Below are 19,224 nucleotides of genomic sequence, written 5' to 3'. Positions count from 1 at the left end.
CCAAGGTGAAGTGGAGTAGGGAGAGAGGAGGAGTAATTTAAGACTCTGGAGAATCATTAAACAGGTTTTCCCCAAACCTGCCACATGCCAACTCATCACTATAAGCTCCTCCATGATCTGCAGCCATCTTAGAGCAGCATGCAAGGAATGCATGGCCACAGGAGAGGACAATACCCTATGAGGAGTCTCTGTAGGGAGCTATACTATGTAGGGGTTAGAATCCTTTTCTGTGGAGTGGAATTCTTTTCCCTGCTCTTAATACTGCTTAGGTAAATTTGCCATATCGCCATTCACAATCTAAAATAGTTCTCAAACCTTGCCAAGGCATCTGGCTTACACCATCTATCTATTGCTGGTGTTTCCAAGAAATGGATTCATAGTATTGTGCTGGGTCCTTGGGCATATTCCAGAATAAGATTTTACATCTCGCCTATAGCTTTAAGACAGAGGGATAAATTTGATCCTCCTGGTAGGAGCTGTGACCCTGCCCTTCATCTACACCTTTACTTGATGTCATTAAGTCATTAATCCCTGCTGGGGCAATGGTATATTTATGTACTGCTGTGTGGTGCACAGGGATAACTTCATGTTTAGCTTACCGAATCTTTGGGATCCTAAGGGTTATCTGCCTTGTCCAAAGTTTACTCAGATTAATCAGGATGACTTGCATCTGGGGAACCTGGCTCCTGATCTAATGGTCTTTGGGGTATATGCTGCCTCCCAGCGCAGGGTAGTGTCAGACTCACTCTGGGAAAAGCAGCAAGTCCTATAGGATTGGCTCTTCCATTCATCCTCCGATGGACCTATGTGAGATTGTCATTCTTCCTCTGTTGCTGATGGTGTAACCATGACAAGGTCCCCTCTAATTGCAGTGATCGTATATGACCTAGTCAGCAGAGAGCACAGGGGGACACCGTCTTACCCACCACTCCTCCCCGAGACAGGTGATGTGTTTCAGGAGACTTGGTGGCCTTGTCAATATGCAGCAATAACAGCAATGACATGTTTTGAACATGAACACTGGTATTCATTCATCCATTCCACAAACAACCCTAGAATCCCTACTGTGTTCTTCAAAGGGTCACGCAGTATCATCCTGATCCTCTCCTAGGCTTGCAGAAGCAAACCCTCCATGGAAAGAGTACAGTGTAGAACAGCCAACATCCTACCACCGACACCACCACCCATAGAAATAGCCAGGTGGATCAACAGCAGGTACCAAAATGCAGAGTGGGACCGGATGTGGAGAGACAGAGGCATTCTTATTAGCTCCCACACCTCTGTCAATGAAGAGGGAGTAGAAGAAATCCACAGACTGTTTCCAGTGTTATCAGCCAGAGACAGCCCAGCTGCACCCTCCTACTGGCAAACTCACAAAGGCACACAGAGCTCCACACTGGGGCTTTCACTGTAACAGGGTTTTTTCTTGGGTGCTGGTGGGGCACAGCTCCCCCTGAGAGAATGCTATGGGTTCTTGGCCTCCAACCTCTTAAAGAATAAGTGATGGGACCACTGCAGGTGAGCCGTATGCTGGTGAAAGTAAATATCGGGCCCAAGAAGTGTTGAGAAGGTGATTTTATTTAGGTAGGGAAAAGAGAAGGAAAGAAGAGAAAGACTTCCACAAAGAGTGTGGAAGGGGATCCCAAAGGGGAAAATCCCAGAGGTGAAAGGGAGCTCCCACCGTATGGGAGGGGATTCCAGAGAGCTGGAAATCCGGCGTGGGTGAAGGAGCAGGGGAATTTATCCTGGGAGAAATTCGCACCTTCCCAAGTTCCTCTGGCCAATGAAAGGAGTTCCTTTAAACTTCCACTGGGGTGACTGACTTTTAGTTTCTTCCAATGCCGGTGAAATTCAAACATAAACCGTTAACTCTCCCGGAGGAAGAGAGATGGGAGGCGGGCATGGCGCTGGGAAATTCTTGCCCTTAAAACTACGCCCTCTCATGGACCTGGAAAGAGAACACTTGTCCTCATCACTGTAGCCACACCACTACCACTATGGCAAAACAAACGAGCTTTGCAGTCCCACCACCACAGGAAGAGTGCAAATGGAGGTAAAAGCTTACGTGATAGAAGATATCCTCTTCCCCCAACCTCACTTCCTTGATACCATGACAGCCAACATCAGGAAGGGAGGGAGGAACAGGGGTCACAGGTTGCCTCTCCTCCCTTGGTTCCACAATGACCTCGAGAAGCCTGGCAGTTGTCATCAACCTTACTTAACACTCAAGTCACAGGAAGGTGTAGAGAGGGAATATTTTAAAGGAAGAGCATGACTTTCTTCAACTTAGCCCTGCATAGACATGGCCTGATGAAGAGAAGGGAGAGAGAGCAGTTCCCATCAAGCCACTTGCCACCCACATCCTGGAATCCCTGGCCAGTGGCACTCCAGAAGATCTGAGGCCCTGGCCAGTCTCAGCAGGTGGGTTCTGTGTGCCTTATAAATAGTACTCTTCAAAATGTTTGATTTGTTACCATTACTTTAAAATTTGGAACATTTCACATAAAAGTCCAGGCTTCTCTTGGAACATCACAAGACCTGGACCCCTGAAATATGAATCTCCCACCTATGGCAATACACGACCTGGGGTGGGGTACCCAGCAGCTCCCCCTAACTGAGCATGCCCTCTCATGCCCTCGAGCTCCATGAGGGCCACACAGGGTGCTGCTGACTTGTCCCAGCTGTGACATCTGTTACGGAGTTCCAAGGTAGTGGCAATGCTAAATTTGCCTTTCCTCCCTCTGTCTACCCAGACATTTCAAAGAGTTAAAGCTTCAGACTATAAAGACTCTTTATGAAGAATTACTAGGCCAGGTGCAGTGTCTCAGGCCTGCAACCCCAGCACTTTTGGAGGCTGAGGCAGGAGGATCACTTGACCTGAGGAGTTCAATGCCACCCTGTGCAATATAGTAAGACCGTATCTCTACAAAAAAAAATAAAATAAGCCAGGCATAGTGGCATGCGCCTATAGTCCCAGATACTCAGGAGGCTGATGCTGGAAGATCTCTTGAGCCAGGAGTTTGAAGCTACAGTGAATTGTGATCACACCACTGTTGGGCAACAGAGTGACACCCCATCTAAAAAAATATCCCTTCTCTCCTCTTCCCCAACATGCGCTCCATGATTTATATCTCACTAGAAGAGGGCTCAGCTGGTGTGAAGTCCGAAGACTGTCGGAGGCAGGAACCTAGCCATCAAGCTAAAAGGCATCCCTGGCTTCAGTGAAAATCCCTTAGTGAGCTAGAACTGGGGATGGAGAACGGGCCCAGCCAGGGCAGGAACAGTGCCCAGAAGGAGGAAGACAGGAGGGCTGCCTCCATCTCCCTCAGCCCTGGACCCCGCAGGGCAGCTCTCACAGGACAAAAACCAGAGGGAACCATGGTGGAGTCTGTGGCTTGGTCCCTGGTCCCCAGCACCCAGGCTCCCAGTGGAAAGAGCATCTGTCAAGGGAGCTGGGCTCTGCCACGTGGCCCTGTGTGTGGTCATGCACTAGACTCTGATGCCCTCAGGGACACTTATCTCATTTATCAAAGTACAACTTGAAATGTATGGGTTTCAAATGACTTTTAGTAGTAAAACCTTTTTTCAAACAAATTTCTCCACTGATCTCCAGTAAATAAAACAAACACAAACAAAGCTGGTCTGCCTGAAATGCGAGAGAAAGGCAATCTGATCCCCTTATTCAACTTGACTCACACACAGATATGCATCCCTACCAGCATCCCCCAAAAACACAGCACCTCGGAATTAGAAAGCCTTTTCGAATGAAGTAAAACCTCCACTCATCTCTCACGATCATAATCGCCTCTCCATGCCCCTGAGTGATGCTGTTTAACCTAACATGCCCCCAAACAGGTCCCTCATACCTAACACAGCAGCCTGTTCCACGCAGCAGCCAGTTTCGTTTGTTTAAAAACTTTCCTACTATTTTCAACAAAGATGCCATTTAACGGGGAAAGACAGGCTCTTCAATAAATGGTGTTGGGAAGACTGAATAGCCACCACACAAGAATGAAGTTGGATCCCTACTGTCTTTGTCCATTTTGTGCTGCAGTAACAGAATACTGGAGACTGGGTAATTTATAATGAAGCAAAATTTATTTCCTAACAACAGTTCTGGAGGCTGTGAAGTCCAAGATCAAGGTGCTGACATCTTTGAGCACCTTCTTGCTGCATCTTAACATGGCAGAAAGGCAAGAGAGAGACAAAGCGGGGTTGAGCATGTCCTTTTATAGAAAATCCACTCCTGTGATAACAGCATTAATCTCTTCATAAGGGCAGAGCCCTCATGACCCAAACACCTCCCACTTCCCAGCATTGCTGCACTGGTAATCAAGTTTCCAATGCAAGAACTTTGGGGGGCACGTTCAAGCCATAGCACTTGCTTCACATTGTGTGGAAAAATTAACTCAAAATAGATCAAAGTCCTAAATATAAAAGCTAAAACTATTCAACCCTTAGAAGAAAACATGGACAAAACTCTTTGCAGCCTTGGATGAGGCAATGGTTTTTTAGATATGCCAACAAAAGCACAAACAACCAAAGGGAAGAAAGATAAATTGGGCATCATCGAAATTAAAAACGTTCGATGTTTCAAAATGACACTATCAGGTGAAAAAGCAACATACAGGTCAGGGTGCGGTGGCTCATGCCTGTAATCCCAGCATTTTGAGAGACCAAGGCGGGCAGACACTTGAGGTCAGGAGTTTGAGAACAGTCTGGCCAACATGGTGAAACTCCATCTCTACCAAAAATACAAAAATTAGCTGGATGTGTTGGTGTGTGCCTGTAATCCCAGCTACTCAGGAGGCTGAGGCAGGAGAATTGCTTGAACCTGGGAGGCAGAGGTTGTAGTGAGCTGAGATTGCAACCCTGCACTCCAGCCTGGGCAAAAGAGTGAGATTTCATCTTAAAAATAAAATAAAACCATACAGAATGGGAGAAAATATTTGTAAGCTGTGTATATGATAAAGAAATTATATTTAGAATATACAAAGACAATTAAGACATGTATTAGTATGCAAATACATTTACCCAATAAAATATTGTTAACTATAAGAATTATGGCCCAATAATGAGAAGACATGGGCAAAGAATAAACACATTATTTGCCATTTGTGTGATGTTATTAAAAAGATATTTCAATTAAAACCACAGTCTTATATGGTTAAAGTAGAAAATAATGATAACAAGAAGCAGCTTCTCCATTCCTTCTGGAATCTCCGCCTGATTCAGCCCACCTGCCTCCACTCCTGCCTCCCCTGTGTCCATCAGGGTGACTCAGAAGTCCTACAAGATCTCCACTTCTGGCCCCCAAGCCTTCAGCAGCCACTCCTGCATGAGTGGGCCCAGTGCCTGCATCAGCTCCTTCAGCTTCTCCTGAGTGGGCAGCAGCAGCTTCCAGCATGGCCTGGGTGGATGCTATGGTGGGGCCAGCGGCATGGGAGGCGTCACCGCCATAATGGTCAACCAGAGCCTGCTGAGCCCCCTTAACCTGGAGGTGGACCCCAACACCCAGGCCATGCGCACCCAGGAGAAGGAGCAGATCAAGAGCTTCAACAAGTTTGCCTCCTTCATAGACAAGGTAAGGTTTCTGGAGCAGCAGAGCAAGATGCTGGAGCCTCCTGCAGCTGTAGCAGACAGCTCAGGGCAACATGGACAACATGTTCCAGAGCTGGAGACTCTGGGCCCGGAGAAGCTGAAGCTGGAGGTGGAGCTTGGCAATATGCAAAGACTGGTAGAGGACTCCAAGAGCAAGTATGAGGATGAGATCAATAAGCCTACAGAGATGGAGAATGAATTTGTCCTCATGAAGAAGGACGCAGATAAGCTTACATGAACAAAGTAGAGCTGGAATCTCACCTGGAAGGACTGACTGACGAGATCAGCTTCCTCAGCCGCTGTATGAAGAGGAGACCCAGGAGCTGCAGTCTTGGATCTCAGACATGTCTGTGGTGCTGTCCATGGACAACAGCTGCTCCCTGGACATGGACAGCATCATCGCTGAGGTCAAGGTGCAGTATGAGGAGATCACCCACGGCAGCCGGGCTGAGGCTATGTACCAGATCAAGTATGAGGAGCTGCAGACACTAACTGGGAAGCAAGAGGATGACCTGCGGCACACAGACTGAGATATCCGTGATGAACCAGAACATCAGCCGACTCCAGGCTGAGATTGAGGGCCTCAAAGGCCAAAGGGCTTCCCTGGAGGCCACCAGCACAGGTGCTGAGCAGTGTGGGGAGCCGGCCATTAAAGATGCCAACACCAAGCTGTCCAAGCTGGAGGCACCCTGCAGCGAGCCAAGCAGGACACGGTAGCAGCTGCCTGAGTACCAGGAGCTGATGAACGTCAAGCTGGCCCTGGACAAGCCTGTCACCTACGGGAAGCTGCTGGAGGGCAAGGAGAGCCATCTGGAGTCTGGGATGCAGAACATGAATATCCATATGAAGACCACCAGCTGCTATACAGGTGGTCTGAGCTCGGCCTATGGGACCTCACAAGCCCTGGCCTCGGCTACAGCCTGAGTTCCAGCCTTGGCTCTGGCGTGGGCTCCAGCTCCTTCAGCCAAACCAGCACCATCAGGGCTGCAGTTGCTAAGAAAATGGAGACCCGCGACGGGAAGCTGGTGTCGGAGTCCTCTGACATCCTGCCCAAGTGAACACAGCTGCAGCAGCCCCTCCCAGCCTGCCCCTCCTGAGGCTCCCAGAGCCCGAGAGGGAGGCTCCTGTGAAGGATTAGCACAGGGAACAGGAGACCCACCTGAGGCTCAGCCCTAGCCCTCAGCCCACCAGCGGGGAGTTTACTGCCTGGGGACCCCCTTACCCATGCCTCCAGCTGCAAAACAATGCAATTGCTTTTTTTTTTGTCCAAAATAAAACCTCAGCTCTAAAAAAAAATAAAAAAGCAATAAATAAAAGATGTAGGAAATAGAGGTTGAAAGAAAGAGAAAGAGAGAGAGAAAAGGAAAGAAAAAGAGAAAGAAAGAAGGAGAAAAGGAAGGAAGGAAGGAAGGAAGGAAGGAAGGAAGGAAGGAAGGAAGGAAGGAAGGAAGGAAGGAAGGAAAGAAAAGAATGATAACACCAAATACTGGATGCAGAGAAAATGGATCACTCAGACACTGCTGGCAGGCATGTACAATGGCAGGACCACTCTAGAACAAAATGTAACAGGTTCTTACAAAAGGAAATGTGCACTTATCATATGACTGGGAGCACCCCTAGGCAATACAAATGAATTAACTATTGACTCGTGCAACAACTTCACTGGATATTGGGAATTACACTAAGTGAAAAACACCAATCCCCGATTATATACTAGCTGGTTCCATTTAGGTAATACTGGGGGTTTTTGTTTTTTTGAGACGGGATTACTTTGTCACCCAGGGTGTAGTACAGTGGCTGTTATGGTGGGTATGGTCAGGCCTGAGCAGGGCAGGAGAGGGCCCCCTGCAACCCTAAACCAGGAATGGCAGATGACCACCAGGTGATGATCAAGCAGTTGTTAACTGTCTCTCTAAAATAATAATTGGCTACAGCCAGCACCAGGAAAAGGCAGTTTCCCAATAAACAGAAAACACCTGAACCTGGTGATCAGCGGCTTCCCAGTAGAATCCCAGGAGCTGAGCAAGTAGGCACGTGCGCACTAAGAGGCAAAATGGCCGAGTTTAACTGGTGTAAGACCTCCTAGGGGCATTCGGCTGGTAAGGGAAGAACGCCTCAGGTGACATGCGTGCAACACCAGTCAGTACACTGCACATGCTCCTCTGGCAAGCGCTAGCAGGCCACTGTGCATGCTGACAGCCCACCCCAAGGAAAGAATCAGGGGAGAAGGAACACAAAACCCCAGAAGTATGCCAGCATATAAAACCCCAACTCAAAAGGTCAAACCCTGCACTTTTCTCCTTCAAGTCGCCCACTTGGGTCTCTTCCAAGTGTGCTTTCCTTCCTTTTGTTCCTTCTCTAAAGCTTTTTAATAAACTTTCACTCCTGCTCTAAAACTTTCCCGAGTCTCTCCTTCTGCCTTATGCTCCTCAGTCAAATTCTTTCTTCTGAGGAGGCAAGAATTGAGGTTGCCACAGACCCACGGCGGTTCACCACTGGTATCAGTACAAACATGGCTTACTGCAGGCTCAAGCGATCCTCCCAACTCAGCCTCACAAGTAGCTTGCACTACAGGTGCACACCACCATGCCTGGCTAATTTTTTATATTTTTTGTAGAGATGGGGTTCCGCCATGTTGCCCAGGCTGGTCTCAAACCCCAGAGCTCAAATGATCCACCCGCCTTGGCCTCCCAAAGTGCTGGGATTAGAGGCATGAGCCACCATGCTGGTCAATTACTGTTGAACTAACAAAATTACAAGATCGTAGAGATTAGTGGTTGCCAGAGATTAGGGAAGAGGGAATACTATAAACAGGCAATAGGATTGCCTAAGGTCAGCAGTTCAAGACCAGCCTGGCCAACATGGCAAAACCCCGTCTCTACTAAAAATACAAAAATTAGCCAGGCGTGGTGGTGCACGTTTGTAATCCCAGCTACACCGGAGGCGGAGGCAGGGATAATTGCTTGAACCCGGAAGGCCGAGATCTCGCCACTGCACTCCAACCTGGGCAACAGAGCGAGAGTCCGTCTCAAACAAACAAAAAAAGGTAATAGGAAGGATTCTTATAATAAACTGTTCTGTATCTTGATGATGGTCACATAAGTGTTCATTTGAGATAAAATTGCATAGAACAAAATATACACACACTAGCAAATGTATCTAAGACTGATAAAATCTGAACAAGGTCAATGGATTGCACCAAACTCAATTTCCTATTGTGACATTGAACTATAGTTATGCAAGTTGTTACCATTGAAGAAATTTTGATGAAGGGTGTCTAGAGCTTCTCTGTATCACTTCTTACAATAACATGTGAATCTATGATTATCTCTATGATTATCTCTATATCTATGAAATATTAAAGCTTAAATTTTTAAATTTTAATATGATACTAGACACAAGGCAATAAAATAAACAATATTAGTAACTTTTTAGTACAGATGAGGGGTTAATCAACTTTTAATTTTGCATTTTCTCCATTTTCTGCTATGTGAATGTAACATTTTCATTTGTAATCATTAATGGATTTGATTGAACACAAGATGAGGCCTCATGTGAAGGTCATGTTGGGGTAAGAGCAGGTGACTCCAGCATTCAGGCTGGGACACTAGCCGCCTTCCCTGTGAGACTCATGGCCTTTTCCTTGAGTGCCTTTTATGAACCAAAGAACCATTCCTGGTAGAATGATGTGATGTCATCAGTGAATCTAGACCAGTGCTCTGGAATCTTGGAACACATTTGACCCTAACGCTTGGCTACAGCCAGTGCTCTATTCACTCCGTGGTGGGGCTGCACTCTGGGTAAGTGTAAGCTCCATTTCAAGGGCCTGAAACTCCAGAGAGCCAGGAAGGCACTCACTCAGGGCAGCTATCGCTCACTCCTGTACTAGACAAATCTCGGATCCTGAACTATCTTCTCCCAAGGAGTCTCAGGGATGGGGAAGGGACCTCCTGTGAGTCTTCAGATGGAGGATTCGGGATGCACCAGGAATAAAAACAGTTTTGAATTTGGGGGGAAAAGAGGAGAGAAGGGAATGAGGGCAAAAAAGAGAAGGAAGGAGGGCTGACAGGAGAGAGGGCCAACTCCCGCAGAGAACCTGGCCATCAGTGGCTGCCGTGAGAGTTTTGGGGAGCCACAGGGACAATGAGGCAGGAGCAGGAACACAGCATCTACCAGACATGAGGAAGATGTCCAGCCTTCTTGGGGGGGGGCACTAAGCACTGCCTTAATCAGTTTCAAAGGCCACTATAGGCAGGTCTGGGCCACTCTGGTCATATTTTTGGGCCAGGGTTGATTGCCCATGAATTTATAGTGGTTCACAGGGATATATAGGCAGAGCTGATAGCATGGAAACTAAGGATGCCAGGTCATCAGCTTGACCCTGCTGGAAATGAGAGTGAGGCTCAAGTGTCACCACCGTGAGCCATCATGCTGGGAGGACTTGTCAGACACCAGTCCTAATCCCAAATCCGAAGTGCTCTAGCCGAGATCAAGGAACAAGCTGTAGGCAAGTCAAGGCATCATTGTCTCATCCAGGAATCAGCTATATTATAAACCTTATCTCACAGATTATAAGAATTAAATTGAGGCAATTCTTAGTGCACAGATCAACATCTAATGTTTAATAAGTAATCAGTAACTGTTAGTTACTATGATTGCAATTTTTTATTATTACTATGTTTCATGAGAAGCAGGTTAAGCAGAAAGAAATGGCCTGGTTGGAATCATGTTCGGTCCCTTACATTTTTTGGTACCCAGAGAAGACAGGATCTCTGTGACGTGCACATCAGCTGCTCAGAGACTGCTCCAAGGCCACAAGACCCAGCAAGGAAGGGCTGGAAGAAAGGGTGTGCATGGAAAGGAAGGCAGGTGTGTGTGCGGTGGTTTACCCTTAGCCTATGGTCCCTGAATGAATGAAGGGTGATGGACCCCCATGGCCCCGGCACCATCTCTCCTTCTTCCTTCAACTCTCCTGAGTCAGATTCCACAGGGGGAAGGGTGTCAGGGTGAGCCAGGAGGTCACTTTCCTGCTCACTTTTGTAGCTATGGAAGACAGAAGACCAGAGAATTCCACATTTGTCTCCATAGAGGAGTCCTCCAGGCAGAAAGAGCCACAGAAAGAGGCACAGGAGAGCAGCTTTTGTCTGGAAGAGAAAGGTAAGTAAGTACCTTGATTCCTATCCTTATTTGTAGATAAATGCAAAGTGGACAATGGCCATTCCCCTTATCCCCTCACATATCACGTTCAAAATCCTGAATGAGTGAGAAGGGAGGAGCCCAGCGTTTCCCACTGGGTCCCATCCATGATCACTCAGGATCCTCTCTCCCTGCAGCTTCTCTGGCTGCCACTTCTGCCTCATCAGTGGCCATTCCTGAGCAGAGCACCCAGGGGAAGAGGAGGCGGAAGACGAGGAATGTGGGGGATGTCAAGGCAGGTGTGTGCCCTCTGTCATCCCTCCACCTCCTTGTCCCTGCACGTAGGGCCAGGTACTGCTGCATGAACGCTTGTCCCCTTGTTCACATGAGGCAGGATCTGGTCTTCAGGGTGAGCTTAAGGGAAGGCCCAGGGGTGCCCAGGTGGGTCACATCTGTGCTCACTGGGGTCTGTCGTTCCCACAGCTCCCCGTTATGGCAGCCCCCCTGCCTCCAGCTCAGCCTCCTCAGGAGCTGTTGCTGACCTGAAGTCCTGGCAGAGGAGAAACCGCGGTGGGAACATATGGACTGTCAGCTATATTGGGGGAGCAAAACTCAGGATGAACAAGAGGAGAAGACCCAGCTACCGCTCTGAGGACCAAGAAGCCTTCTATCGACTGCTGGGTGTGTTCTCCGAGTCGGCGGCGCCCCGGGCCCTGGGAGCACGTGCAGACCTCCTGGGAGCTCCGGGAAGCCCAGGAGGCCTGGACACAGAGCCGCCCCTGTTCCAATGGGGTGTGATGGGTGTTTCCTTCCTTCACGTTCTTGGAGGGAAGGAAAAGAGGCTCATGGCTGAAACACCAAAGGCTGTACCCCTGCCCACAGAGACCCAGTCAGTGATCCCTGCCAGTCAAGATTCTAGAGATTAGTAATGAAAGGACAGGCAAGCTTGTGCTCTCTTTGTGCTCAAAGCGGGAGGAGACAAAATGCAAACAGCATGTACAGAAATCGGCTGATCTCAGCCAGTGACAAAAGCAGAGAAGGAAATTTGTTTCAAAGCCATGATGCCTGGAGATGGGGTGTGAGTGAGGACAGCGAGTTTAATGAAATGGGAAACTCAGAAATGGTCTGTCCGAGAAGGTGGCATCAGGACCAGAGGCGGGATGAGTGTGGCAGGGTGGGGGACAACATGGAGGTCATGCCATTCACTACACCGTCACCAGCCTCATGTAGCTACTTATGTTTAATGTTACATGATTTAAACACACTTTCAACATTCAGTTTATCAGTCTTGCTCATCACATTTCAAGGGCTTAACAGCCACGTGGGGCTGGCAGCTGCCATAGAGGACAGCCCAGGTAGGGAGCACCTCCATCATCACAGACAGTGCTGCTGGATACCGTGCTGCTGGACAGGGCTCTTCTGAGGGCAGGCTTACTGGAGAAGAGGCAGGAAGGGGGTGACTGTGAGCCGCCCACCCTCCCTGCTGTGCCAGGGTCACCATCCTGGGGGAGGGACAGAAGGGTCCTGGCATTCTCGGGTCTTCACTAGGAAATGGCCCCTCCAGGGGAGACCTCAAATCAAAGATGGGACTCCTGCAGAGGAGCGGAGGTCAGGTCACACCTTCTGGAAGGCAGCAAAGTCCAGTGAGCCCAGGGGCCATGAACCTCCCCACCACAGCCCCGGCACTCAGTGACAGTGGGACAGGGAGCTTGGCACAGCCACAGTATAATGCAGTGACAGGTCAAGGGTTCACAGATACCCAAGGCCCCATCCAAGATTTTAAATTGAGGCAAATTTGTTACACTTTGAGACCCAAGTCACATCTCTGCAGTGAACGAATCTATCACATCCCATTGCGACCCTGTTGAGGATTAAATAACAGTAGCAACACATGTGCAGTTGAAACTGACCCTGTGTCAATGTGGGGAGTAGCAGCTGTTGCTGATGCAAGGCCCAGCACTTCCTGGAGGAAAGGCGGCTGGGTCCCCTCCCACGAGAGAGGAGCTCAGGGAACGTTCAGGTTTTCCTCCGTTCTTCTGAAACATCCCACAGCCGCACACTCGGTCCTCCTTGCGGGGCCTCTCCAAGGCCTCATGGCTTCTTCCTTCCTTTGCAGAGGATCCCATTATCCAGAGCTTCTTGGAAGCTGACATTTTCCTCAAAGTGTCTGACAAGGTACCAACAGCACTGAAGTGATAAGGGACAAAGGGTCAGCAGAGTCACTGCCCCACGGGGGACAGGCAAAGAAAGTAGGATTTCCATCTGGGAAGGAGAAGACCTGGAGGGATGCACCCGCAATGGCAGAAGGAAGGGCACGCTGCCTGTCCCCGCCCTGCCTGGAGTTACTGGGAACTCCTCCCCACCTTCCCATTGCTCGCCTCGATGTGGCACACGGATGTGAGACCCACAGCAAGTCCAGCCCTGAGCCGTTCTGCACCCTGTCCTTTGGGTGGGGAAGGTCCCAGGGCCCATGCATCGCCCTCTCCCGCTGCTCCTCCCTGGCCTCCACACCCACCTCTGTCTCCGGCAGTACCTGCTGTCCATGGTGGTGGAGTACTTCGGCCGCGTCGGGCTGCCTGGGCATCTCTACAACCGGATCCACTTCTTCCTAGCCCTGTGAGCACCTCCTCAGGGACCCGCTCTGAAACCTGCCCAGATCACTGAATCCCATGTTTCCCTCACCCTGTCAGGGCAGCTCTGCTGTGCCCATGTGCTCAGGTTGTTCTTCTTGGTCACAGAGCAGACAAGACCTTCAGGCACCACTGAGGGTGGTGGGGAAGGAAAAGCAATGAGTAAGGTCCTGAGATACTGAGAGCAGTGGGGAAAACACCACTTGCTGCCCGGAGACTGAGTTACCTTAAGACAGAAGCCCCTGGGAGATGACCTTGTCAAGCCCAGAACCTTGTCTCTGGCTGGGCACAGTACAGGGCCCACAGGCTAGGAGTTGAGGACACCCTGGGGCCCGTCTAGATCGGGCCAGCTGCAGAGAAGGCTCCCCCAGACCCTCTCTCCTGGACACGCTCTGCCTGGGATCATGGTTCTTCCAATGTGACCTCTCCCTCCTGTCCCACCTGAGCTGACAGCCATGACTCAAGGGACAGGTGAACTTCCTGTCTTTTCCTGTGCCAGCTACATTGCCTCCGACATGGAGGAGGACAACCCCACGTCCAAGCAGAGCATCTTCCAGTTCCTGCTGGGCAAGGAGCACTGGCCAGACCTGTACAAGGAGTTCCTGCAGCTGAAGATGGAGTTCTTCCATGCAATGGGGTACCGAGCCTGGGTCACTCCAGAGCTGTGCGAGGAGGTATGTGGGGGATGCCAGTAGGCTGGAGAGGCGGGGGGATGAGAGCAGGTCTGGCCCCCCATCCAGCGCTCACTCCCCTGCATTTCCCTTTCAGATCCAGGCCCAGAATCCACATCACTGGGTCTGGAGTCGGGCGCGCCAGTGCGCCCCATAGGTTCCCAGGGCAAGGGAACGACCCGGGGGCCTGGACGGGTCTGCAGATGGTCCAGGTGTGTGTGAGCCCCGCTAGGGCTGTGCAGAGTCGAGCCAGCCCCGTCCTCTGTACCCCCGAAGGCCCCTCCTGGGCTGGGGGGCATGTGGAGGCCCTCCTGCATCCTATTTTAGGCTTTATTCACGCATATTACTACAGAGAGGGATTTGAGAACTCCTGTGGTAAGAAGGTGTTATATTCTTCAAATGAACTTGATTATAGAGTTACATGCTGTGCAATACCAGATCTCAACCTGCATGTCAATTTTTTAGGGAAAACTCTCGCAAATGCTGTTCTTGGTAATTCTACAGAGTTTTGATCTGAGGTTAAAATTTTAAACATAAATATGTGAAACACCCTGAGGTTCATCCTTTGTGGGAAAGGGGCTGTCACCAGGGTGGTTCTCGAAGGAAAGAAAGATGAATGCCCACACCTCCTGCTCTGTTGTGTGTGTGTGTTCTGCTCCCCGGGAAGCCAGCTACACCAAGCCAGGCCCTCAAAGGATCTCACTTCTCACAGGCAGGAGGAGCTCTCAGGGCTCTCTGGTCTCTGAAAAAATTGGATCACTAGAAACAAAATGGAAAAACACACATACCAAACTGTGAGGATGGACATAATAGATGAGGCATTTATAGAAACCAGTCCCCTGTCTAGCATTACACCCTTTCAAAGTGATTTCTTTTTGGAGAGAGTCTCACTCTATCACCCAGGTTCAAGTGATTCTCCTGCCTCAGTCTCCTGAGTAGCTGCGATTACAGGTGCACACCACCACATCCAGCTAATTTTTTATTTTCAGTAGAGACGGGGTTTCGCCATGTTGGCCAGGCTACTCAAACTCCTGACCTCAAGTGATCCACCCGCCTTGGCCTCCCAAAGTGCTGGGATTACAGGTGTGAGCCACCATGCCCACCCAATTTCTTGGGTTTAAATTTAGTTTTTATCTTTGGATTTACTTGAAGTGGAGGGGAGACCTCTAGTGAAATGCATAAGAAACACTTTGCCTGGGCACAAGGTTGTATCAGAATAGTCCTGTGAACAGCCTGCCACACTGCAGGCTGTAATGGAGCCTATTCTGACCCCAGGAAAAAGACAGCGGGAGAGAAGGAGGCAGAAAAGGGGTGCTCTGAGATAAACCAAGTTGGGTATAACCTTCAATTCACCTACATGGTGGTTGGTTCTTATTTGAGATCTCAATCCAAAGAAAAATAGCAGTTGCTGGCCCCTCACGGGTCTTATCGTTTATAAGAGCAGTGGGGAGAGACAGTTGACCCAAGCTCCGCTCTGATGGGCACTGGGGGGTGCAATGCTCAGGAGTCTGCCTTACTGTGCTCTGATCTCCCTCTCTCTTTTCTTGTCACTCCTGCCCACCCCTGCCTTCCCCCTCCCCCAAAAAAGAAGAGGCCCCTTTTCCCAGGCTCCAGTCAGCCACAGAGGGGCAGCACAGGCTCCAGCTTCCCTCAATGGCACAAGACACAGGGTCCAGAGCCTGGGCCACAGCAGCCTGCAGCTGGAGGCCAAACCACTCACAGGAACACTGGCCCCCAGTCTTCAAGTGGGTATTGGCCAACAAAGTTCACACCCCCTGGATGTCCTGAGGAAGGGAGGGTCTAGCAGCAACTCAGAGGCAGCACCAAGGGAACCAAAAGACCTCCAGAGCAGGAGTCACAACAGAGGCTGAGGAAGGGAAGAGGGAGAAGGGATGGAAAGTCTAGGATAAGTACTGGACCTTCGAGGAGGAGGATCTTGAAAAAGAGGCCAAAGACGACTGGAAGAGGCAAGGAAGGGAGGGAGCGGGGAATGGGAGAAACAAACGAGGCGAGAGGAGACGTGCCCACCACAGACACGCGGTATCTTGGGGCAGTTGTACACAAAGCCTTTCCTGAGCAACCCGCTGATCATCCAATGAAGCCTTATTTAAAGAAGAGACGATTGGGGAATTTCAGCCAAAGGATGATGGAAGGCATTGAGCCTCCTGGGGTGCAGATATGAGGTTGAAACAAATGGGGAATAAGAGGGAGGAAATGATGGCTAATCATATGCTCTGACATTATAGAAATAACTTTTTAAATGAGAGAAGAAAGGAGAGGAAAAGAGGACTGATGAGGGGAGATCAGGGATGGGAGTTCAGGCTCCTAGAGCATCATCAAAGCTAGGAACAAAACGGTGGCAGCCAAGGTAAGGAAAAGGGGGACTCAAGGAGTCCCACAAAGATTCCCTAAATAAAAAATACACTATACATGTCAAAAGTAATGAATACAACACGTTTTTAAAAACAAAGAAAACAGACCAAATAAAGACACACAGCAAACATAAGATATACAGCAACTATAATATACAAAATGAGACACAGCTGAGATTGGTCATATTATTTCTATTAATAAATCTGAACTTGCCACTAAAAAAGCTCTTCAGACTAATTTATAAAGCAAACCCAAGGTCCGTACTGTTTGTGAGAGATTAGACTTCCGTGATTCAGAGACAAACACAAGGGGAAGGAGGGAAGGGACACAAGCACGCACCCTCAATGAGAGAAAGAACCACTCTCTTGTGATCTAGAAGCCAAGGAAGAAGAACTCAGGCTCGAAACCTTCCAAGAGACTAGAAAGGACACTTGGGTGGAGCCTGGGGGGTGGGGGTTCTGAGCATCAAAGCCCACGGAGCCAGGATGGGTGGCCAGGCATTAAAAGTGATCCAAGAGATACAGGCTGGTCTCCTGAAGCTTGATTTGCTCACTGATGTTTCCGTTTTGCAGCCATACATGCATAGCTATTTTGGACAGGAAATTTTACTATGGAGCACCTTACAGAAAAAAATAACGGCAGTGGCCAGATACTGTGTCTCTTAACCTCTTTATTTCCATGGGAATAACTAATTTTACCACGAAATTTCTGATAACTGCAAGGTTCCCAGGGATCTCATAATCAAGAATTAAAGAGATCAGCCAGTCCCATAAAAAAGACTCCTGTCTGGAAGCAGTACTGTGTTAGTCTGTTCTCACACTGCTATAAAGATATACCTGAGACTGGGTAATTTGTAAAGAAGAGGTTTAATTTGCTCATAGTTCTGCAGGCTGTACAGGCTTCTGCTTCTGGGGAGGCCCCAGGAAACTTACAATCCTGGCGGAAGGCAAAGGGGAAGCAGGCACATTTTTCTCATGGCTGGCAGGAGAGGAGTTGGGGGAAGTGCTACACACTTTCAACCAGATCTCATGAAAATTCAGTATCATAACAAGGGGGAAGTCCACCCCCAAGATTCACCTCCCACCAGGCCCCTCCTCCAACACTGGGGATACAATTCGACATGAGATTTGGGTGGGGACACAGAGCCAAACCATATCAAACAGAGTTACTGTTCAGTAACTTTAGCCCACAAGAATTGAACATTTTCTTCTTGAGTCCTCTGGAAACCTCCAGCTGCAGATGATCATAGTGCTATGACCTGGGAGACCCAGTCCATGCTGCCCTGTAAGTCTAGGGTGGAAACAGTGGGCTATACTGAAAGCATAGTGAGTGAGACCCACTGCTGTAGCTGTGAGGCAGTGGGTGGTTTGGGTGGGACTCAGGGATGAGGCCTAGTTTATGTCTGAGTCATCGCATCCCTCAAGGGATCACGGGATTTGCTCAGGGATCCAAACAGGAAAGTGAAGGAAGCAGAGGACAAAGAAGCTCCTGTAAACTTCCAGAATCTCAGGAGTGGTGACATCTGCTGCAGCTGGTGTTAGCTTCCTGCAGCCAGGAGTGTGCCCTCTGCCCTGTGTCCGCTGTAGCCAATGCAGGAGAGTAAAGGCTTCACCTCCTCCTCTATCCTTCAGGCCCTGCATGGGCATTTCCCACTGGAGGACTCTCATCTGGCACTACATAGGAAAAACAGCTGGAAGCTGAGGAGACAGGGAAGACGCCAAGCTGACTGACATCCAGCCCACACATGGGCTGCAGTAAGATGACCCAAAAATAAAGTAAGATAACCCCCTGGAACACAGCAGGGAGTTTGGAGGGAAGTGACACTGGAGACAGCAGCTATGCCATGCTCTGAGGATTTGCAGAAATTTGCACAGAACATGAGTGAAAAAGGTTTGACCTCATCTGCCCTAGATCCAATGGGGCAGGGAGACGGCAGCTAGGAATGCTGACCATGATGGAGTTGCTAACGCATCTTCCTTCAACTTCAGAGTTGCATATATTTACCCACATTTCCAGCTGAGGAAACTCTTAATTTCTGAATTGGTTCAATAAGCAGCACTTAAAAATATTCTTATTTTTATTTTTTGAGACAGAGTCTTGCTCTGTCGCCCAGGCTGGAGTGCAATGGCATGATGATCTTATCTCATGTATTAGTCTTCCTGGCTGCAATAACAAAATACCACAGGCTGGGTGGTTTCAACAACAGAAATTTACTTCTTGCAGTTCTGGAAGCTGGAGGTCCACGATCAAGGTGCTGGCCAAGTCTTCCTGGTAAGGGCTCTTCTTGGCTTGCAGATGGCCAACATCTCACGTATCTTCACATGGCAGAGAGAAAGAAAAATCTCTCTTCTCTGCTTAGGAGGCCACCAATTCTACTGAATTAAGACCCCACCCTTATGATGACCTCACTTAACCTTAGGAATCTCCTAAATGCCATATTGCCAAATATACCCACACGAGATTAGGGCCTCAATATAAAATTCTAAGAGGACAAAATTCAGTCCACAGCACTTCATGCTGAGCAACTGGGGGTAAAAATCTCCTTCTCCTGTTTAAGGTGATCACATCATGAGAATGTCTGGCATTGTCACCAGAAATACAAACTTATTTCAGACAGGACGATGGTGACATCTGAGGAAATGTGAAAACGTCCTTTTGCCACAGAAAGTAAAACCTCATGACATAGCTTTTTTTTAAAACTTTGCGTTTTTGAGCACAGTCACTTTACCTGCACCACCACAGTTTAAAGACTAAAAATATTCAATCCAGCAACCCCTGCTTTCTCTAAGTCCAAAACTAAAGCAATCATCAAG

At 49.0% G+C, this 19,224-nt stretch overlaps 1 pseudogene; it reads left to right on the top strand.

Moving 5' to 3' along the window:
- The first annotated feature begins 1,132 nt into the window (after positions 1 to 1,132).
- LOC116526967 lies at positions 1,133 to 6,659 on the top strand (annotated as a pseudogene).
- Positions 6,660 to 19,224: the final 12,565 nt, after the last annotated feature.

The sequence above is a fragment of the Sapajus apella genome, unplaced genomic scaffold (assembly GCF_009761245.1).
Source record: "Sapajus apella isolate SASKATOON/1434 unplaced genomic scaffold, GSC_monkey_1.0 scaffold52, whole genome shotgun sequence".
In the NCBI taxonomy this organism is placed as follows: Eukaryota; Metazoa; Chordata; class Mammalia; order Primates; family Cebidae; genus Sapajus; species Sapajus apella.
This window is presented reverse-complemented; position numbering and strand designations above follow the sequence as displayed.